Here is a 23952-nt window from a genome sequence, read left to right on the forward strand (position 1 = left end):
CTAGCATTATGTAAACTCATGATTACAGTCGTGTTTAACATATAGACAACACACACATTTTAATTCACCAAACACTGTAGGGCAATAGTGGCGTTAATATGGCTCAAGACGGTTGTCATTCACTACTCCGACAACTTGTCAAAGCTTTCTGTACAACCAATCCATCCCAATCACTGTCTCTTCTACTGTAAGGTTTTGTTTGCAAATACATTCAGTGGTCAAAATATTTTAATTCTGTCAGTGACAATAACATTTTCCTATCCAGGGTTCACCTTCTCTGTATCACCTCCATGGCTGGTACTTTACATCTGTCAACATTGCTTCAAGGCCTTCAGCAGAGGCTATTTGTCACAGGCTGTCTAGCGGCACCATGTCTCCTGTTTCCTTGTACCCTGAAGTATTTTTTCTAGTCTGGCTTATTTTCCTTTTTCAGATGGTAGATAAGATGTTTCAGTTAAGTGTATCTTAATCTTCAGGGACAACAAAAGTCTCGAATAAAGTCAACGGAAGCTGTTGAATATATTTATCTTAAAGACTAATGTGCTTTGAGATTTTCTTCCATATTCAGCCTCATCAGGCAGCATCCCTGGCATTGACATTAGAGTAACTTTTTATAGGCACTTTGCTAAGTTTTTCTCTGCCACTTGAATATAACTACTGCTCAGACCTATTGCAAATGGACCATGACATCAATTTCCAAAATTCAATTCTAAACTGCTTTTACAATCCCACTAGCAAAAATTTATGTGCTACTAACATTAAGTTACATTAGCTGATTTGAAGTGAAGATGTGTGAGGATTCACAGAACTAAAGGAAGTTGACGTAGAACTTACGCCTTCTTTTAATCATGTTACTTTATTCTTTTGTTCTATTTTGTTTTGTTTTGTTTTTGTTGTTTTGTTTTTTGAGACAGGGTCTCTCTGTGTTAGTCTTGGCTGTCCTGGACTTGCTTTGTAGACCAGGCTGGCCTCTCACAGCAATAGGCCTGCCTCTTCCTCCAGAGTGTTGGGATTAAAGGCCTGTGCCACCACTCCCATCCCCAATGTTACTTTATTCAAAGTGGCTTCTGTTTTTATCTTTTTCCATATTATGGCTGCATTTGCCTTTTAAGAGATTACATTTTCAGAGCTCTTTGGTGCTGTGGCCATGTCATTGTTTTGCACTGTTTTGCTCTAATTGCAGACCAGGGATGGCATCTAAAGCAAACAAGAGGCTTTGAAGTGAAAGATTTGTTCTCCACTGCTGAAGATTAGAAACCCAGGAGGAAGAGCCTCCCTTCCCTGCCACTGTTCACCACGACAGAGATAACATTCAAATGCATTTTTTTAAAAGCCCATATACTGTTCTAAATTTTTCTTTTTATAAAGGCTGCTGTCTTATCACATTTTTGTCATAGGCCGTCTTATTTTATTTTATTTGTGACAATCCTTTTGTTCTTCTTCTGGACTGTAATTTTGGAGTCTTTTCCAAATTTGCATTCAATTTGTCAATTTAAAATATCATCCTATCTTTTGCTGATTTTTCAGAAAGGCCACACACTGTTTAAGACAGGTTCAATGAAACTTGGAATTGCTAGAAAAAAGACTAATCTTTGGTTGCTATTTGCACTTAGAGGCAACTGTCTCTTTATATCCCTTTTCCACTCACCTTGGTAAGAATTAAAATTGACAGAAACAATTTCTAGAAAGAAAGTAGAAAAATGAACAAAGGCATTGAAATACATATCCAACCTTCTCACATCAGACTTCATGTACAGTGCTAGAAGTTAGTTTCTGTTTCAAATAGAGGACACTCACTTAAATTACAAAAATATTATATACAATGTTTATTTTTATTGGTAAAACTAAACGCTCCTTGCAATAGTTCATTATATGAAGATTGTATGTGACTCAATTGATTTTTAAAGCTATGGCAACAAGTAGAAGAATTAATGGGCACAAATTGAATTGAAAGTTTAAGATCACAGTCGTTAAAAAAGAAAAAGGCTTTCTGTTGCCTTGGTTGTGCCAATAATGTAGTCAAATAGGGTTCTCTTCATAATTATAAACCAAAGAGGAGCATATGAGTCTTTCTTATTCAAACTTTGTAATTAGTACTTTCCTTACTTTTCTGAGTAAAGATATTACTAATTGAAAACATATCTTGAGAGTAAATCTTCTCAGTGTCTAGGGCTTCAGCTTCATGTACAAATGGCATTTCTGCTATTAAATACTGGTGCTCTAGTAAAGTACCTCTGACAAATTTTGTGTTTGTTTTTCACACACAATATATGAAACCTTAGAAATTCTGGCCTATATCTTTGAACATTCTGTATTACTGCAATAAAAAAAAAATGGTTATATCAGTCCCTTCTACTTCTAGAGTAATAGTGTCTGAACCTAACAGTTCTTACCTTTCTTCTTTTAAAATATCATAGTTTATTATAATTCATTACATAACTTATTTGTTACAAACTGATAAGCCTCTGTCAGATTAATCAATCCTTATGTAATTTGGACTATACTCCTTGCAGTAGTTTATCTTTCTCTGGTCTCTGACAAGTCTTCAGCTGCCTTCTCAAAAAAGTGTAAAGTTTATTTAAGGTCTGAGGATCTAAGGAAGTGTTTGAGGGTCTGAGAAAATGTTCTAACATTGGTTAAGGTACATAAAACTCCCCCCCCCCCCCCACTATGCTACACTTGTATTTAGACAGTTCAGAGCTTTAACATTAATCAGATTTTAAATTTTCTCCGAAGCCAATTTGTCTCTTTTTGTAAATTTAAAAAAGAATCTTGAAAGCTTCAGGAGACCCATTTGAATTCACAGGTCACAAGTCAGATAAGTATTTACTATTTCAGATTGTGGGATTTCTTCCCTATTATCCAGTTTTGGGACTTCCCTTCCTCAACTATCAAGACTATGGGCTAAAAGTTTCAAATGTGAACTCCTTAACTTTATGTTCTCCCCCTAACATATAAAGGTTCCCAGCATACCGCCAGGTGATGTATCCAGAATGCAGGTCCCCCCCCCTCCCTGATATAAACCTCACAGACTGCATCAGCTAGACCTGCAGTTTCTTAGCCACAGTCTGAGAGACCCTGAACAGCAAACACAACAGACTGCTCTCCCTAGACTTGGCCGACAATTCAACCATTTGACCCCCTGTGTCCTCCCTACTGTCAATGGGAAGCAGTCAAAGACCAGATTATTTCTTTGTGATCTATTTATTATCAACAATATTATCAATAATAAGATTATTATATCCATTTGTTATGTTAGGTGCTCCTGCAGGGCGTGGCTGGCATGACCTGTCCTCTCCCTAAGGGCAGGGCTTCCCCTCTTCCAGAGACTGGCTATGTAAACCAGACATTTTTGTTGCACTTGGCCCTTTAACCCTATTGCCCTTCATAGTCCTGGCCCTTTCCCCCTTCGCCCCACCCACCCCGACCTTTCCCCCCCCTCATCCCCCTCCATCCCTGCCCTCTCTGCTTCCCTTCCTCCCAGTCTGAGCTCTCCATGCCCATGCCCCTCCTGTGCCACTTCCAATAAACCCTGCAAAAAAAATTTTTTTTAGAACTTCATCACCAATTAGCTCGTTCCAATTAATCAACTATCATACATCCTCAAGCATGGAGCAAAAGACAAATATGATTGAAGAACTTCAAATTCTAGCCAAATTGTCCTTGTTGCCACTTGGGGTATTTCTTTCTCCTAGAACACATTGCATATGACAGCTTTGCTGCTCTTGGCCCCTCTTGTTTTGTATTTATTCTCAGCCACTTTGTGCCATATGTACCTTTGTGATCAGACTGGAAATGGAACTTTCTGTCATTATCCAACTAGAAAGTAAGATAATTTACAAGCAATCTTCTTTCTTCTGTATAATAACTGTAGCTCACACAGTCAATATATGTATTCAGAGAAAGTTATCCACTCAATTTTTTCTGAATGATAATTAAACTTTATGATTAAATAAAAAGATAAATAAATAATGTTGGTGTGTCTTTCAAATCAATTTAGAATATATTTAAATCCTGTGCTTGTTTTTTTTCCCTAGTCTTAGAATGTCTCCCTGCTCAAATGAACAGATTAATAATCTAAAATTAATATTCCTGTTATATGCTCTGAGTGGAATATTTTCTTCTTTTTGTATTTATAATAGAATTACAGAATATTAATGAGCAGCAATAATTATTTTACTATTATTTTAATGAAAAACATTCCCTACTTCTCTCTCACAGATTGTGTGCAGTTGTTTGGTTTCTAAGACATTTGGCCGTATGAAAAACATTAGGAAATATCCCGTTGCCTTTTCTTCCCTCCCTGACGTGTCCTTTTAGTTGTCAATTTCTTCTGCCAAGGTGTTCTAGAGATGTTTTACAGGGAATCATAGCTGAGCTTTGCATTAAGTGTTTAAAGCCACTCTGTATGAATACAGGGTAAATTGAGTTACACTTTTTTCATTTGTTAGTTGCCCTGCACAGTCGTTTCAACAACTTAGCCTTAGCATTTACCACTAGCTCCCAGCTGCAGTGGGAAATTCAATGGCCTCATTATTGTGCCTGAACTGAACTGTGTCAGGCTGGAGGAGAGCAGGAGCCAGAGGCAGATTGGGGCCTTCCGGTTCATCGGCACTTTGAGCTGGTTCAGCAGAGGCCTTGGAGTCAGGAAGGATAGCATCAGCTCTTATGTTAGGAGGCTTTGGCGCTGCTGTAAATCCTAAACGAATAGCAATTTTTGCCCTTTGAGGCGAGCAGAAAGCTTTTGAACTCCTGTTGGATTCCAGGATCACAGAGATCAGCTTGACTCCTGGAAGCAGGATGTGTTCATTCAGAGGCAGCGGCTCTGGCAGGCAAAGAGGATTGTCGGAGCCTATTTTCCTTTTAGCAGCAGGAGTAAGTACTGTAAAGAAACAGGGCTCAGGGAGGCTGCAGGATGCATAAACAGTATGTAATCCACAGAATGTGCTGGGAATTAGAGAATAAGGGCTGAACCACACAATTCTGCTGCTACTACGTTCTGTGGGAGACACCTCTACAGCTGAGCAGACTACTACTGCTTGCAGAAAGGCTATTTTTCTTAAAGTAAGACATTTCCTGCTTACTCGATTTTCCTTATCGATTTAAACCTCATTCCATACCCACCTTAAAGTATTCAGATTCTGTTACAGAAATTAGAACGGATAAGTCTTCCGTTAAGAGTACTAAATCTTTTTTTTTTTAATGCACTGATTATGTTTATTATATTACTTAGAAATCAGGAGAAAGTGGATGTTGTAGGTTAATAGCTTGAATCAGCCCAACCAGACAAAGGCACAAAGGGCGATGTTGGGCGTGGCAAGCAAGAATTATAGTTTTAAGCGCAAAAGGGAAGATGGAAACACACCAGAAAAATGGCTGCTGTGTGAACTATGAAACATTTTTCCTGTGATTTGTATGATAGCAGGGTCTGACTCTGAATAGACTAGGAAACATTCTGGGAACGGATAAATAAAAGAGCCTGTCATCAATCATTGGATATTTATGCTAAGAAGGAGTGTTTTCTTCTTTCTTTGTCATTTGTTTAATGGCCCACACAGCATGGATCCTGAAGGCAATGGCACCAAGCCCTTGAGGCACGTGCCCAGAGTCCAGCACGTGCTCTCCGCATGCTAATTTTTCAGTGCTATTCAGAAGAAGGAAGCTGAATGCAGGAAGCAGACAGAGAAAGGAGCAGGGCTTGGCCAGACACCTCACTGCAGCTGTGCTTCTGTATCTGGGCGAGCTCTCACTTGCCTTCCTTCCAGCAGCATTTGGGGAGAGAGCAAGAGCTGGCACAGTCTTCTGTGTGGCTTTCTTCCTGTGGAGGAAAAGAAATGGCAGGAACTCCATTAGTCCATTTTTAAATTACCCTCTTATTTCCCATTGAAAGGCAAAGATTTCAGGCTATTTCACAGGATAATAAAATAATGAGCAGTAATTAGTCAAATCTCCTGGAAAAAAAAGTCTTAGCATTTGTCAGCACAATTGTGTCACTTAGGTAGAAACATGCTTTTACTTGCGACTATGGTTATGATTTTCTACTTGCAAAGATTTCACATCAGAGAGGATTGTACTGATGAAACTCTGTGGCCTCATAGTCTTGGAGGCAAAAGAAATAGATGTTAAAAGGTTTGAGTTTCTCAGTGAATTTTGAAAATTAAAGCTCTCCCCTTCCCCCCCCCCCCCCGTATTTGAGAACGTGCGTTCAGCCCTGTGTCTGTTCTCTGAATGATGAATTTGAAGTGTGTCTGAATAGTCAATATGTTTGATGTGCTGACCTCATGAATATCCACAAAGGCTGGTAGATTCTAGACATACTTGAGCTCCTGAACCAGCTACTAGCTTCCCAGAGACTTGGTTAACTTGAGGGTTTCCAAGGCGAAGAAAAGGCAAAGGACACCAAACAAGCACTTAGGCCTACACTTCCTGGGTGCCGGAAAAGGGCTGTGTGAACTGTCACATCACATGCTTGAAGCATACAAAGGAATCTAATGCAAAGCATTCCAGGAAGGGCCCATAAGTCTACATTGTATGTCAAAATAGGGAAATGTAACTTAACAATCATACATTAGACAGATTTTCCTTACCGATGTGAGTGGAAACCCCTGAAAAGAAACTATGTCTGACTGCTAGCCACAACTCCTTTTTTAAATATTTTATTAATGTATTCATATTACATCTCAATTGTTATCCCATCCCTTGTATCCTCCCATTCCTCCCTCTTTTCCTCCCATTTTCCCCTTCTTCCTCTCCCCTACAGCTGTGACTGAGGGGGACCTCCTCCCCCTGTATATGCTCATAGGGTATCAAGTAAACAGTGCCTACAGAGATACCTAGGCCAATTAGAATTTCAGTATTACGGAAAGATTGGAATGTTGCAGGTCTAGAGCCTAATTACCTTAACTTGGGTTAGTTTTAGTCCTACAGAACAGCTGTTCCTTGCCCAGTTCTATGTCTCTATGTCAGAACTAACACCTTGTGGCTAAAAAGAAACGTTTTAAAATATATTAACTTAGTAGACCACAACACCAACCAACCAAAGTTTATAAATGTCATCAAATAGCATTTTGAGCCTATAGAAAAGATTCACCCATCTCATTAACCTGTCTTTCTGACATACCCAGTAACTTATTTTAAACTTCCCTTGGTTTATGGCTTTCTTTGTTCTATACAACTATAAATACTTCATAAAACTGTTTCCATGGTGGAAAGTATCTGTATCCCTAGTCCATGCTGATTCAAAATGGCTCCAGAATAAATTATCTTTTATTCTATTTAAGAGAAGAGTTGTGGTTTTTAGAGCAACATTAGGTTCTTATTTTCAAATACAATCAGTTAGCTTTTGCTGTATGGATATTTGCTGAGTATATTGAATATCAAAAGCTATTTGTCATAGGCTACAATGCATATTAGTAGTACATACAGAGGTAGAGGACACTTTTTAGGTATATGATAGGCAGATTTGGGCACAGGGGTCCCGTTCAAACTAAGGCACCAGCCAAGGACAATACAGGCGGTAAACCTTAAACCCCTACCCAGATCTAGCCAATGGACAGAACACTCTCCACAGTAGAGTGGAGAGTGAGATATTACTTCCTCACATACTCTGGTGCCTCACCTTTGACCATGTCCCCTGGAGGGGGAGACCTGGTGGCACTCAGAGGAAGGACAGCAGGTTACCAAGAAGAGACTTGATACCCTATGATCATATAGAGGGGGAGGTAATCCCCCTCAGGAACAGTCATAGGGGAGGGGAATAAGGGGAAAATGGGAGGGAGGGAAGAATGGGAGGATACAAGGGATGGGATAACCATTGAGATGTAACAAGAATAAACTAATAAAGGAGGAAAAAAAACAAAAAAAATAAAAAAATAAAATAAGGTATATTTAAGGTATAAAAAATGAAATAAGGTATAATTATAAAATAAGGTATAATCAAGAAAAAGCAAATGATTTCTACTAGTTTAATTTTAGAAGCTTTTAATGAAGAAGTTGAGACAAGTTAAACCTGAAATAATGGTTAGAATTTCCATAAAGAGAAACCATGAACAAAAAAACTCGGTCATTAAAATTGACACTACAGCCTAGAAATACTGAACAAACAATAAAAGAATGACTGTGAAAATCTTAAGATTGAGCTGTTAAATCAATAAATTGAAGTGGCATCAAAATTAGAGTACATTACTCCTAGCAGCTGAAAAGCATTTTGAGACAACAGTCCCAAGGGCAGACAGTGGTTATGGATCCAGAAGAACCTTGCTTTGTAACCTGGCCATGTTCATTTAAAAAAGAAACATGTCTTAGCTTCTTATGAACAACTTTATAATAGGCTTTTAAAGAGGTCTTTGCTGATATTGCATAGGGGACTCAGAAGTACAATTGCGGACAGCTAGCAAATGGTGAATGCTTTAGTACCACTATTCTTGTGATCCTTAGACTTGGTTGCCAACTTGTTTGGATTTAGAATCACCAGGAAAATCAACCTTTAGGCATTTTCATTAGGGATTTCCTCACAGAGCCTGTCAATTGATATAAGAACACCTATCCTAAATGTGGGTGTAGTTGGTGTTCGGGCTGAAAATCAGAGTGAAAAAAGGAGAACAGCTGAGCATCAGCATTCTATCTCTGCTGCTGGACTCTCTGTGCATTGTATTTGTTGCCTCCTGTTTCTGTATCTACCCTCTCCTGTCACGTAGTACTATATGTTAAAACTTTGGCCAAAATAAACAACCCTTTTCTTTCCTAAGTTGCTCTTGGTGGGTATTTCCTGACAGCAGTAAGACAAGTAAATAATGTATATGGCCTATAATTATGATTAAATATAAGATAAACCTAGAATCATATTTTGTTGTGATTGTGGTGTTAATACTCATTGTCAACTTTACTCGATTAGAATAACATAGGAAACAGATTTCTGGGTATCTCTGTTGAAATTTCTAGAGAATTTAACTGATCAGGTTAAGACCACCCAGAAGGCAGACAATAGCATCCCAGGGAATGGAGTCCTAGACAGAATACAGAGGAAGAAAAGGCTGAAATGAGAAAAGGACTATTGCTCACCTTCCTCTCCTTCCTCACGGCAGATGCAATGACAATGTGACCAGCTGACCCATGCTCCTGCTCTCAGGATGGATTGGACCCTAAATCTGAGAACACAATGTCATCCCTTCCTTAAGCTAGGTTTGTCAGATATTTTTGTCAAGGCAACCAGTCAAAGAACTAACAGTGTCTCTGCAAAAGAACTGAATCAGAATTGGTGTAAAATTTCCAAAAAGGTTTTACAATGAAGAGTTGATTTTGCTGCTCCAAAGAGTGGAGAGCAGAGGATGTTAATATCATTAAAAAATCCAATGAATTTCTGCCATGATTGTGCATGCCACTCTGCAGCACTCTGCAGGCAGAGGCAGGTGGATTTCTGTGAGTCTGAGCTCAGCCTGGTCTATAGAGAGAGTTTCAGGAGAGAGAGGAACTTTGTCTCAAGAAAAAAAAAAAAGAAATCTAAGTGTTAAATGAAGAAGCTGAGTGACCAGAAGAACTAAAATTGGATTTCACGGTCACTGGGGCAAAGGTTAAGAAACAGGCCCACAAGACATAATCTGGCCAGCTGCAGGGAGGAACCAGCAGAGCCTGGCTGCATTCCTTTCCCCTGAAGGAGACAGGGTTACTGGGAAATCAAACCAGACCCTTTTATGATTTTGGCGCCCTCTCACAGGCAAACATTTTAAAGCACAATATCCCTTTCATATCTAAACCAATAGGCCTTGCCAGGCTGGAACTCACCTGCTTTGGGTGCACTGGGACGGAAAGAAACCTATAAATTTACCCTCAGCTCAGAGTTCAGGGTTCTTTCCAGACACCACTGCATGTGATGGTCCGAGCCCAGCTCAAGTCGAAAATTAAAGATCATGTGCTTGCATAGGTTTTGTCTCCTTTTGGTCTATTACGGAGGGTGGAGGGCGGGGCGGGAATTGTCTCTCGATCTGGGCACAACAAAGCTTTAAGTAATTTCTTCAGCAGCATCTGCCACATCATCTAGCAACCTAAGTGATGTTCATCTGACAGGTTCTTCAGTAACCATGTCTAATTTAGGCTGCTGTTCTTTTGCCTATAACTCTTTGCTCTGGGTGCCGATGCAAAATAAGCTCTAAAGAACTTTCTCTTTCATCCCGAGTTTGGAGACAAGTCTCAGCTATTGTTACGTCTCCATGCATCTAGTTAAGTTCTTTATATTGTGTTCTAGAAATGAGCTACATGTAATTCTATTGGTGCCCAAGAGACAAGTTGAAGCGTTAAGAAATATTAAGCCAGTATTTTAGGCAAGTGATAACTTTATGCATGTACAATATTTGATAAAGACTGTAATTAGTTACTTTAAGTCAAAGTAAGCTATTTACCTTGCTATTTTATGATCCTCCTAACTAGCTACTTCTTCCACACTAGGCATGCTGCCCCCGCTCCCCCAGCTATGTTATGAATTATCTGTGCTGGTGAATTATCTCATTGCTTGTTGGATTCACAGACTGTTGGGAGGCAGAGCCTGATTGGAGGAAGCAGTTGAGCTGAAATGTGTTCTTGGGAGCTGTGCTATGCTTATCGCCATCCTGTTGCTGCTGCACTCCGATTTTTTTTTCAACCATACTGTCAACTGTTCTGCTGTGTAATTCCTGACACAATGGACTGATTGATACACACTCTAGGCCAAATTACATTCTTCTTCCCTTCAGTCCTTTTTCTCAGACATTTGGTTACAATGATGATAAAATGAACTAATACAGAGTGATTGTGAGTGAGACTGAAAGTTCATTTCAAGTCTGATGCTATTTGCAAATTTAAGAACGACAGAATAGAGAAAATTTTACTGAAGAGAAAGTGAAAGAAAATTTTAGAATAATTTCATTTGATCAACTGTCTGATTAGAACGAGCCGATGCAATAGTGTCAGACAAATTCAAAGAAATGTTAAGTAACTGTGGAACCTAAATTTGTAACATAATTAAACCAAATGTAATTCTATTTGCGCCTCCAAGATAAGTAAAGATGATAAGGAGTTTTAAGTTAACAACTTGAAGCAATTCTTCTAGCACTACTTTTCCCTGGCAGGCAAGCATGGACCATGGTTTGTGCTAGGAGACGGCCAGCTGAGGGAAGAATGGCAGATAATATACAGACTTGGGAACAAGTAAGCCCATAGTGGCACTATTATGACATATTGATAAGTTCAAAGCATGGGGAAATCTGAAGGTTGTTATGATGGTGAATATAACAATAAAATTGAAAAGAACTGTGTCAGAAAAAAAAGGGAGAGAAGGAGGGAATTCCAAGGTAGAAATAAAATAGGAGGTGATGAAGAACAGTTAAATTCAGCTGCAGTCAAAGTGGAAAGACACATCAATAGCAATCCGTCTTACAAGAATTTAATAAATTTCACTAGTCTTAGTCTGTGAAGAAGATTTTTTTGTTTGTCTCCACAGCTGAGTCTGTGATGCTTTAGTGTGCCCTCATGCCAGCACCTCACCTGTTTAGAGTTTAGGTTTGTAACCTAAGTCTGCATTTGTTCCTATATTTCTGATAATTACACCTTTCTGAACTGGGCCACTCTTTTTGTTTCTACAGGCACAGATGTGCATTTGTAGGACCGTCCATCCTCTAATCAGGGTGATGTAAATAAATACCCTCTTAAATAAATAACTGGATAAGTGTGTGTGTTGATTAATGCAGCCATAAAAAAAGAGAATAATGGCAACAAGTATCATTTTCAGGCAGGATTACACCTAAGCATGGACTAACTCTGATTATCATTTTAAAAAAGAATTTTAGTCCATCCTAATATTTCTGTTTTGTTGAGGTGCTGTTATGATTTTTATTTGCTATGATAAACATTCTGGCTGAAAACAACCTGAGAAGGCATAGATTTATTTGACGTATACGCCTATGCCACAATATATTATTGAGAGAGGTCAAGGTAGAAATCTCAGCAGGAACTCTGAGGAGAATCAAGGAAGAATGTTCCTTGCTGGCTTACTCTCTGGGTAACGCATTGGCTAATTCTCAGGTAGTTTCTTATGTAGCCTAGAAGTGTGTGCATAGGGCTATTGCTACCCACAGTCGACCTTCCTGTATCAATCGACAACAAAGAGCATGACAGACTTGTTCACAGATCAGTCTCATTAAAGCACATCCTCAGCCAAGCTCCTCACTTCCTAATTGTATCACGTTTGCAGTAACAACCCACCAGCACAACTGACGGTATTATTCCTTCCTATTTTACGTGCAAAGACAAAGATTCTGAATATTATTTTGGATGAGTATGTAGTACTCTTAACAATTTCTATTGATATCTTAGGTTTTTGTGTTTAAGCTAGGTATTTATATAATTCATCTGGACTCTGAAATAGTCATATGATATAAATTAGCTTTTGCAAAAATGATTTTGTTTCAGAAAATTTAGAAGCTTATATGTGTACAGATATATCACTGAATACAACAATATACATTCTGTTGATTGTATATTTGAGTATTTGTTTTATTTAATATATATACTTTTCTATACAATATTTTGATATGTGTGGTTTTATTTTTAAAGATTACATGAAATTGGTAACGTTATGTTGAGCCACTGAGTGTTTGTTCAGACAAAACATGCGGTCTGAATGCTAAGAAAATTAGTTTGTTAATCTCTACAGAAAAGATGTTAGCTTCTTTTTAAGTAACCTTATTTACCTCATTTTTAGGCAAGGTTGAACTCATTATGTTCACTTAATAAAAAGATGATGAGAAAGTCTAGACTTAAAGCTTACTCAAGAAACATCTGAGCACTCCAGCCACACAGGCCAACAAATCATTGTGGCCCTTTTTAATTTTTTCTTCTGTATAAAGGCATGGACACAATCCAACTACTTTTAGCTCTTCTTCTTTCTAATGTAGCAAAGACACATTTTTTTTTCTGCTAGTGCCAATGCAAAGAATCCTCTAAATCAGGATTTCCAAAAACAGGCAGTGGTGTTTTAGTCACAAATAGTTCTAAGAGGCTCAGGCTTCATCTGTCTCGTAAGTGACAGTAATAGCATAATAACCCATCATCATCTGCACATCACAAGAAGACTCTTTAGCAAGGGATGTACCCTTGCTAGCCGATGGTAGCTTCACCATAGCTATTGTTGGAAGCTTTCCACAGTCCAGGGGTATATTCAGTTGCTATGGTGTGCTTAGATGTCCATATGTGTGGCTTTCATTTTCTAGAGGCAGGTCTTCCTGCTCTCTATTTCAGAAATCTCTAGGAGCAAACACAGTAGTAGTTTTAGTACTGTGGTGGTACTAGTTAGAAGTTCAGGTAGAACAAACTATGTTCATCACAAATCAATTCAAGATATCTTGAGTATGTGAAGGTGAATATGATTAATATTTGTTTTATATTTAACTATCAAGAGGATATGGATAATACTTTCCAGTTACATAAAACAAAAACATCAAAACAACAACAACCAACCACAACAGAGCCATTCCTCTGCTAACTCTTCGTTAGTTCTTAACCATTATTATCTCTCCTTCCACCATCTGTAGCCCTAAATACAACAACTGTTGATGCTATTGTATAATTATTCTTAGATTTTGTGTTCTATAAACCTCTACGAAGACAATCTGACCTTGATTTTATAGTGATATTTTAGTGATTTTTGTAGGATTTTTCAGTATCCTATTATTAAACACTTAAGCTCATTTATAAGTGATATTCACATTTAATTCACTGCTTAGAAAATATCTCTTATATTTTACTCTATTAGCATTCAAGAAGATGTCCACCAAATCGTCTCTAAATTTTGTTAAAAATAAATACCTCCTGATTAAAACCTGCAGTGTTAACTGGCCAATAAAGTCCTCCATGACTAAAATGACAATTAATATATTAGCATTATGCTGACGTGTGAAGACTTGCCAGCAAAGGTATGAATCACTGGGTTTTCATTTCTTTAATTCTGTATTAATTGGTACTTGAGGCAATAAACCATAGCATATAACCCTGGCCTCAGATAAGCTTTAATGAGAGCCCGACCTTTGCTTCGATACTTCTGTGACAGTGAGAGAGTTCAAGATAACCCTTTGCAGCTCAAATTTATAAGATAAATGTTCTTAGCATTTCCTTATCTTACCCTGAGCTGATTATTGAGGATATTTTGGAATTTATAATTGAGATTTGGAAGAAAATTATATTCTATTATTTCCAGTTCAGGGGAAATTTAATAGCACTGGAGTAATGTCTTACACCCATTATCTCACACCTGAAAAGTAATCAAAGTTCAAAGCACAGCAAAAGGCTTGCAACTTTCCTAAAATTATAATATGAGAACCCTTAGAGGCCATAGGGATATACTTTCATTGTAGTGCATAAAATCTTTAAAAAGAATCTATTCTTTATCATTTCCTTTTGTTTGGGCAGGATACACATACTTCAAGAAGATCTTTAACTTCTGATATTCCTATCTCAACTTCCAGAATTCTGGCTGGGATTACAAACAGGTGCCACCATGCTTAACAATTATATTGCTGGGGATTGAACCCAGGATGTCATGCATGCTGTGGTGGAAAGCACCTTACAGACTGAGCTAAATCCCAGGAAGAGGTCACTTTCTATTTTTTCCATACCTTAAACTAACTGTTTTGTTGATACATATTAATAAAGAAGGTTTATGATTCCACTGCTCATGTTTAAACTCCCTCAAGATCAAAACCTGGCTCACGCGCTTATTTTATGTCCCTAAAGTAGAAATGAATATATATGAATTCATATATGATAAAAGCAAGTATTAGGTTGTGAGTTGAAGATAGGATAGATAGAGATTGTTAATGAAAATATAGCTAAGCCAGCAGACAATTTGCTCAGTGAGTTTCAAAATCTCTGGTTTTGGAATTATTGATTAAGTAAAGCTTCAGTCAGAAATGGCCTTAAACTGTTGCTATCTGAAATTATAATTGCATAATTCATCCTCTGCTCCTCTGTCTGTCTCTCTATCCCACCCCCTTGCTCTTTTGAATGGTCTTGTTAAAGCGAAGCTTGTCAATCATTAAGCCTTATTCTACCTAATAAATAAATAACTTGACGAATCCAGGCTATTATGGTTTCAGTGAATGACAACAAGGTGTCTCAATTATAGGAATTTATGTCAAAATAAATCTAGAAAATTAATTGCCTTACCTTAAATAAAAATGAATGAATAAATATGAAAGCAATGGGAAAATGAAGAAATTATTATAGTAAAAAACACCAGTTGATGTCAATATTTTTGTTTGTAAATGTAAATGTTCCAGACAAAATTCTAAGCATTTTAATTCATTAAATTTAATTGTTACCTGTGTCTTTATGATAAGTGTTGTTATTTTTTTCTATTTTGATATAAGAAAAAAAATCAGTGAGGAGCGTGAGTAAATTTGCTTGAAGTTATGTTGTTAGTAATTAGCAGCATTAGCCTTTGAGTTCTTGGCTTTTGAGCATATGGACCATCATTTTAATGACTTCTAATCTTCCTTTTATAAACAATTATTTCCACCTTGGGAAAAGGCTCAGTACACAAAGCACTTGACATAGAAGCATGAGGATCTACTTGCATTATAATCCTCAGAACCTGCTAAAAGCTGAGTGTGGTACTGCTTGCTCGTCTGCTAAACCATTTCACCTAATGCCAAGTGCAAAGCTGAGAGAGGATGGTCTCTGGAAGGTCCCAAGCCAGGTCACCTGCACAAATATCAGTGCACAGCAAAGACACATCGTCGCAAACAAGATTTAGTGAAAAATATTAAACAAGTGACCTGACCTCCAAGGTTGTCTTCTGATATTCAGACATGTGCCTTGGCAAGAACACATCCATACAAAAATATCAGAGAGCGTGCTTGCGCATGTGCGCGCGCGCACACACACACACACACACACACACACACACACACACACACACACACACACACAAAAACACACACACACCCTACCACCACCATCATCACCACCCCCCACACAAGAAAAAATGTTTTTATGTATCTGTTAATTGTAGAAAAAAGAGACTCAAACTTGTCAGCATTTTGTTATTCTTATGATGGTTGATATAACAAATAATTATAAAATCTTAGATAAGTGTCTACCATTTATGGAAACAAAAATATTTCCAACACATTACATCTGATAATATATAAAATGTTTCATTATGTTTATTTAGTTACAGTTTTCATTTCTACATTTATGCATAACATGATTGTACAACAAATATCTTTTACCTGAAAAATTTGAGGTTTCATGTGAAAATTAAATTGATTATGCAAAAGTTGCAGTTTTATAATTAAATATCTTCTAAAGATGTACTGGGTATTATTCTTTGCTTAACTATTTATTTGAATATATAGAATAAACACTAAGATTCAGATCAAAGAGGCTCAGTTTGTTTTGGAGGACCCTGCTGTTCGAGGTTGCAGTGCACCATGTTGGGAAGTCTCTCTTATGTCTGCACTAGATGGAGGGCTCCCTCTCCAAATCAGGGCATTCTACCTTCTCCCTGACCTCATCTGGAGAGTTCTTAGGCACAGATATGTCTAACCATATCTGGAATGTGACCTTGGCACCATTCCATGCTGTCACTTTCTCCCTGGGCCTATAGGATAGTTAGGTGCTGTGCTCCCTTTCTAAAGACTGAACTATGCTGACAAATGCAAATCAAGCATCCTTTGTACTCTCAGTCCCAGCCAGTTGTGTACATCTACTCTGGGAAGATCTCACCCACTCTGCATGAACTATAAAGCCTTTGATCACTTTGAATACGGTTGAGCAGTCTGGCTGAAGCTGGTCCTGGAACATTTTATTTCTATATTTACAGCCTGTCCAAATCCCAAGTTCCTCTCTTCTGCTCCCTTTTCCTCAGGGACGGGTGACCAAAAACCCTCAAACCAAGGGAGGATCACACATTTATGTAATTTATTGAACTTCTTAGATTGCATCAGCTCTTAGAATACTTTATTTTTATAATATGTTGTAAAATAAGTTTAAGGCCAAGCAATTGAAATTACTATTTTTTTTCTGTTAGCAGCATTGTTGTAAAAGTCTAAATAATATTCTCTCAATCAAAGCTGTCCCACTTTTCTGTCAGTAAAACTCCAAACTCTCTCTGACTTTGACCTGTGAGTTTAGATATTAAAAAACAACATGTCCTTGTGAGATAATTTGGAGAGAGCTCTTCCATACCTTCACTTAACTGTTATGCTAACATGATTTATCCTACATCCGTACTAAGACAGCACATATATCCAGTGTGATTTCAGTATTGAAGCAGAGAGCTGGGAAAAATTAGCTTACTTTATATTGGAGCAGTATATTTTGTGGGACAAACTCCACCTTTGCTCCCATTGCTTTATTTCTATAGATGATATGTAATTCAAAGCAATACATAACATTTCTTGTAATGGATAGCCAAAGAAAATCATGAGCAGAAGAAAAAGATGAGAACAGTATGGGCCAGTCAGGGAAGCAGGCTGAAATCCAGCTTACTGAGCAAAAAGTAAATGACCAAAAATATCTAGTCAACAGTAACATTTTCTAGTAACAGCTGTGCACTATGGCAGGGTTTGTTTTCATCTGCTGGAGAGCTTCTGTAGCTTGACAGCCCCAGTGAATACACCCAGACGTCAGGAAATATGTTGCCAGGCCCTGGTTTGGCACTCAGTAAAGGAATGAACTCAAAAATGAAATGCTGATATCCGTCAGTCCACCTCTCATGAAGAAACAGGAATGAAACTTTTTTGATGTTTATCTGCAAAAGCTGTATATCTCCGGTTATTTTAGATACTCTTTTTGGAGCTAGTTTCTGATGCCACATAAGTCATTTAATTCCTGCGTGTGGACCAGTTTTTTTTTTTTTTATTAATAGCAGTATCTAGTTTTTATAGATTAGATACATTTTTGACATAAAGCATGTAAGGAATTTTTGCTATTAATCTCAAAACATTTAACTGTTGGTAATATCATATATAAATTATGATAAATGGTCTCACGCAGATTACTCAATACTAAGTGGAAATTACCATAACTTTCTCTTGTGTGACTACTTTCTAGCTGATATAAATTAAAGCAATTTCCTTAAATGAATGATTTAGACAGAACATAACACAGAATTACAACATATCAATCAAGTTTAAGTTCAATATTACCTAAAATACATAATTTCTCTAGGAAAGCATGAAAATTCTCTTATTTCATTGAAAGTCTCATAAATAAAAACAGAATGATGTCCAAAATTTTAACCAAAGGGAAGACTTAAGAAATACCACATTCTCAAAGAGTTATAGCTACCGTCAGTTATTCTGTGGGAGTGGAGCACTAAGAAATACCGGCAAAGTTTGCAGTCTAGAGGAGCCGGCTCCCTCAAAGCCTTAGACATAGTCATAGGACCATGAAGTCTTCCCTCTGTGCATCTTAGGGCTGTATGATAAAGTCTCATCTTCTGCAAATTCTTGTGCCTTATGCCCTATTTCACTGCTTCAGGAAATTGCTACAAGAAAACTAGGGAGTTTGAAAAGACTTAGCACTTCCTAAATCAATTTCAGAACAGCATCACCAAAATACTCAAATCAAGTTACATCATAAAAAACAAAGAAAGAAAAAATTATAGGTGTCTTGGTCACAAATGCACAAATTAGCTGCAAATAACAGGAAAGTTAATCCAAAAACTCTAATAATATTATAAACTAGGGAAAGTTATCATTTATGCCAAATATGCAGAATGGGGCAAGTTTTGTGAGCCAATTAGTGCAGAACATTTCATCTAGTAAAAGCAAAACAATCACATGGTTGTTCATCCATATTAGAAATGTGTCCAACAAACCCAACACCTATTACAAAGAAGACAGTAGAAAATCAGAAACAGAACCAACTTCCTCAGCTTAATGAAGATCGTGTACAAAATATCGTCGAGCTAATATCTTCCTAATAGTATTTCATGAAAATATCCAGGAAAAGAAACCCTGACCAGAAGAAATCTAAAGTTTATTCTCAAATTGCAAGGCTCATGACACAAGACAAATATACCAAACCATTCTCTGTATACTGCAATAATAAAAAATTGTAACCTTAAATTATAAATATTATTACTTATTCTCCCCAAATAAAAATTTACATGTAGATACAATTAGATATATAGAATATTTAAATGAAGAAATGTATAAAATTATAATAACTGAAACATTAATAAATGGGGAGATATCTTATCATTCTAGATATGAAAATTCATTATTGTCCAGACACCAGTTACCACTGAATTGACCACTCCGTACATAGTAATCTCACCAAAACCTCAGCAAATTATCTGGTGACTCTTGACAAAGTGATTATAAAATTTATTTTCAGGGACAGAATATGAAGAATTGTCTTGATTCTGAAGGAAAATAAAGTCACAAAATGGACACAACTGGGTTCCATGATTTATTAGAAAGTTGACATATGTGCGAGAAGAGAGTAACAAATACTCTTATTAACATTTTTTATTTTCTATGTACGATGTGTTGCTTGCATGGATGATTCTATACCACTTGTATGTTTGGTGCCATGAAAGTTAAGAAGAGGGCTTCAGATCCCTTGGAACTGGGGTCATTGATGATTGTGAACTACTATGTGGGTGTTTGGAATCAAACCCAGGTCTTCTGGAGGAGGAGCCCCCTCCTCTTAACGGGTGTGTCATTGCTCCAGGTCCCAAGCCCCAACACACACACACACACACACACACACACACACACACACACACACACACTTTAAGCAATAATCATATTCAAAGTATTACATCATTTTTCTGTCTTATAATATGTTTTTTTAAACTTTCAAATAACAGGTCCCGATCACATTCATCTCCTAATTCTTCCCAGATACCCCTCTCCCAAAACACTCAGATGCATGTCTGTTCTTTTTTTTTTTTTTTAAGCCTAAGCATCCCTGTAACTTTGGTATTAATATTTTAACAAAGCTATTTATTTCTATGTCTTTAATTTCCCAATTTTTGTGTCAATAACAAACTATTTCAGTTTCATACTTGAAATATATTTCAACTGCTGCCACCTATAATGCAATACATTTGCTCATGTTTGCTATAAAACTCCTTATTTAACAGCCTGCACCAGGGCGTAAAATGGAGATTAAAAAAGCATGATCACTCCACAGTGTGAACCTAAAACTCTCTGGAGAAGGCAATGATTATTCAAATAATAAGCAAATTCATAATTTCAAGTTATGATAGTCTGAAGAAACCATATTAGTATAGTGTGACATATATGTAGTGAAAAATCTACACTTTGAAATCAGGTATTTCCAATTAAATGTAATTCAACTTATGTAAGTGAAATAAGTAAACAATCCTGCAGATATATTGAAGCTGGAAAAAATATTTCAGACAGAGCCAAGAGGATTTGTAGTGACTGCCATGGAAGGGAATGTGGACTCTTGGAGACACTGAGTCAAAGTTCGTGTAGCTGAGACAGAATGGGCATGCAGTTCAGAAAAATAATAAAATAGTGGTGGGGAGACATTGGATAGAATTATATGAGTCAAACCAAGAATTGTATTTATATTCCTAAAAGTCATGGTCTGCAGTTCCCTTTTCAAGCACAGACCCCGATGGAATGTGGCTGTGAATGCCGAAAGCTGCAGGGACATGATCAGGACACTTTGAACTCACTGTTTCCAGTATGAGAAATAACTAAGCACAAGTTTTGGTATTTCTTTAAAATTAAGGGACATCACCTTTCCATCTGAATTTTATTTGTAAAGACATCCTTTGAATCAACACTCTAGATATATTATCTGTCAAGGGATTTGTGTGTGTGATTTATGATAATGCTATACATTCAAAGGCTGAAAACAAATGATCGGATGATTAATTTTCCCAACACAATTGAATGAGATGAAGATATTAAGCAGAGCATGACCTCCTTTATGGAGTTTGTCGAATTGTTACAGACTTTAAAAGGAGAAAGAGCCAGGCAAAACACCTGTCTGGAGAACAGCATCCACTGTGGGGCACATTAATTGGAGGGACTCGAGCACTGAGACAGAAAGCTAAGAGAGATGAAATGTGTAGCTGAAGAAGATAATAGCAATCTAAAGACTTATGAAGAAAATTAAATGTTTTTCAAAGTGGGTATCAAGTTCTGTAAATGCCTATAGGGTATCTAAACATGAGGACCTCCAGTACTTAAAATAAAAGAAAACCTTGGAAGGAGGCCAAAGCCTGTAGAGATAGAAATGAAAATTGAGGACATGTTATCATAAAAATGTAAGTAAGAAAACAGAGTATTGTAATCAGTGGGGGCTTGGTCTTTACAATGAACGTTATAATCATGTTGTCAGGAATTCATCTAGAGTTTAATCATCTTTATAAATACAGCAGAGCAATGATAACTTCTACTTGACTCAACATGAGGACATCGCGTGGAAGCCTGACAAAAGTCATTATGTTCGTTATGCTCCTCCTCATGGATGCCTCCTGACTATCACTGTGTAATTAGTTAAAGTACTGAGATTTGATGTCTAGCTTATTAATCATCTTCTTATCTTGATCACTTAACATTTTGTTTTCTAGCTTAATATCCATTTAAAGAGATTTTGTTTATATTTGTTAGAGTCCCCGAAATACCTTTGCCAATGATCAAAGTTTTGTTATTTATTTGTTCTCTGAAGGTATAAGGCCATGTAGGAGCTAAAATAGAAAAATTCTTTAGAGAATATGAGAAAACATTTAATTTAAATTATATATGAGTGTGTTGGTATATGTGGAGGCCTGATGTCAACAATGAGTATATTCTCCAATCATTCTCCATTGTATTTTTGGAAAAACAGTCCCTCACTGAAGCTGAAGATCACTGATTGTGCTAGATTAGCTGGCAAGCAAACTCTAGATTTCTTGCTTCTGTGTTCCCAATGCTGGGACTATAGGGGTATACTGCTGCACTCAGCTTTTTAATATGAGTGCTAGGATCAATGGAGCAGAAGAATTGCACAAATCATTTCTAGTAACCTACAAATGGACTTTGACATTATTTTCTGCCTCTTTAGTTTTATTTAAATTTGTGTTCTACATGTAAATATGTGCTGATAAATTGTCCTTAAAGAATTTTTTTCAAATATAATCAATGGATTCTGGAAAAGAAAGTATATTCTCTGTGAGACGAAAGCATTGATAAGGCAGAGTATCATGTTATTTTAAACTTTAATAGACTAAAAAAGATGTATTTAACTTCCTCTGGAAAAGGAACAAGTACTTAAACTTTTTTTTTAACAATTTTTTTTAATTTACACATAAATTAGATACACTACACACAACGTGAAGAATTGTATTAATGTTACATTCATAATGATTTCGTAATTTGTATTTGGCAACCATGAAGAAAACATCTTTCCGATCTTAGTGCGTCTAAAATTCTTAATGCAAATCAATATTCATTGTATCTCATCTCTATTACCTTAAAACATCTATCTAGACATAAAAATAACTTGCCCTCTAAACAAGCGTAATTGTGAAACTAAACTATCTGTTTTTCAGCCCTATCAGAGGCTTGAGAAAGAATGAAATTAATTCTGAATAAAGAGGAAGTGGAGGTTAGCAGCTTAAAAAAAAAAAAGACAGATAGTTAGCTGCCTGATTGATCAATCACCCAAAACTCTCTACAACACTGGAGCATCATCTTCAGCTTTCTGGCCCAATATATTTGACAGACATATTTGTGAGGCAAGAACTATTGAGGACTTGCTACCCTGTCTAGGCAGGGAGTGGCCCCAAATCCTGCTTGCTTTTAAGCTTGCCTATTTTTAGGCAGATTTGTGTCTGTGGCAGGAGTAAAGACATTTTGCCCAGTGGCCGGCTTGCCACATTTTAAGTCATCTCCATAAGGAGGTTCTTTGATGTTCATTGTCTTCTTTGAGGTAGGCTAAGTGTTGCCAGGAGTTAACCTGTCTTATTGTCAAAGAATCTTTAAAACAATGGAAACATCTTTAAATGCCAGATTCTGTAGGTCTCTGTGGTTTTTGAAGACCTTATCTATTTTATCTATCTATATCTATAGACTTATATCTACCTGTTAAACTTAGTATGTATAATCTTGTGATAAAAAAAGACTAGTAACTGACATGATCAGGATTAGCTTGTATTACTGCACTATTCTATACCACCCACAATAGCACTTTCCAAGTATTGGAAGGAAACTTTGTATTATAATTGAGTTGAATGGGTACAATACCACATATTAGAGTAGAAATATGTATAATGTGTGTAGACTAATATTAATTTTGAATTCCATACCAATGTATCAAAATTAAACTTATTTTGCATCAATATACAAAAATCTATACCAATTAATTAAAATAAGCTTATTTCTGAGAGTAACAGACCTTAAGTTAAGTAGAGTCAATAATCTACTTTTTGCCCTATTGCCTCTGTATATTTCTATGTCCTTCCTTCTTTCATTTCAACCATTATCTCCATACCTACCAAAGAAAAATAAAGGAAAAGAGAGACATACCTGAGTCCAACCTTGTTTTCTCTCTGAAGAAGTCCAATTGTAACATATCTAACTCCCACTGAAAATAATCTTCTGTTGCCCAAAAGAGCAACTGAAAACCTACCCTAGAAAGTGGGAGTAGGATAAAATTTCGGTTTAAGTTTTAGGGTAGTTAAAACATCTTTAATTTTTTTTAAACCATGCATCTACCGTTAAGAGTTTCTGTCATAATACAAATAATAGAGCAAGACTTACTTGTAGCCTGATGGTATAGTCTCTTACATGACTCTCTAAGTACTACTGCACTGGTCAACATTTCACAATTTGTGACTACAACTGAAGAAAAAAAATCTGAAGGTATCCAGAAGAGTTGTTCAAATTCTTACATCTTGTTTATCTTATCATGAATAGTCTATCAATTCACATATGTGTTATACAGAAAAGC

General features: G+C 36.8%; 1 long non-coding RNA gene across 1 annotated transcript; it reads right to left on the reverse strand.

The window, feature by feature from the left end:
* Positions 1 to 5242: 5242 nt before the first annotated feature.
* On the reverse strand, positions 5243 to 10106 carry LOC311599334. Its single transcript, XR_014779867.1, has 3 exons — positions 9781 to 10106; positions 9061 to 9146; positions 5243 to 5818 (listed from the first exon to the last, which is right to left on the reverse strand). It is a non-coding gene; the product is annotated as an uncharacterized lncRNA (long non-coding RNA).
* Positions 10107 to 23952: the final 13846 nt, after the last annotated feature.

The sequence above is a fragment of the Acomys minous genome (assembly GCF_964271855.1).
Source record: "Acomys minous genome assembly, chromosome: 6".
NCBI lineage: Eukaryota > Metazoa > Chordata > Mammalia > Rodentia > Muridae > Acomys > Acomys minous.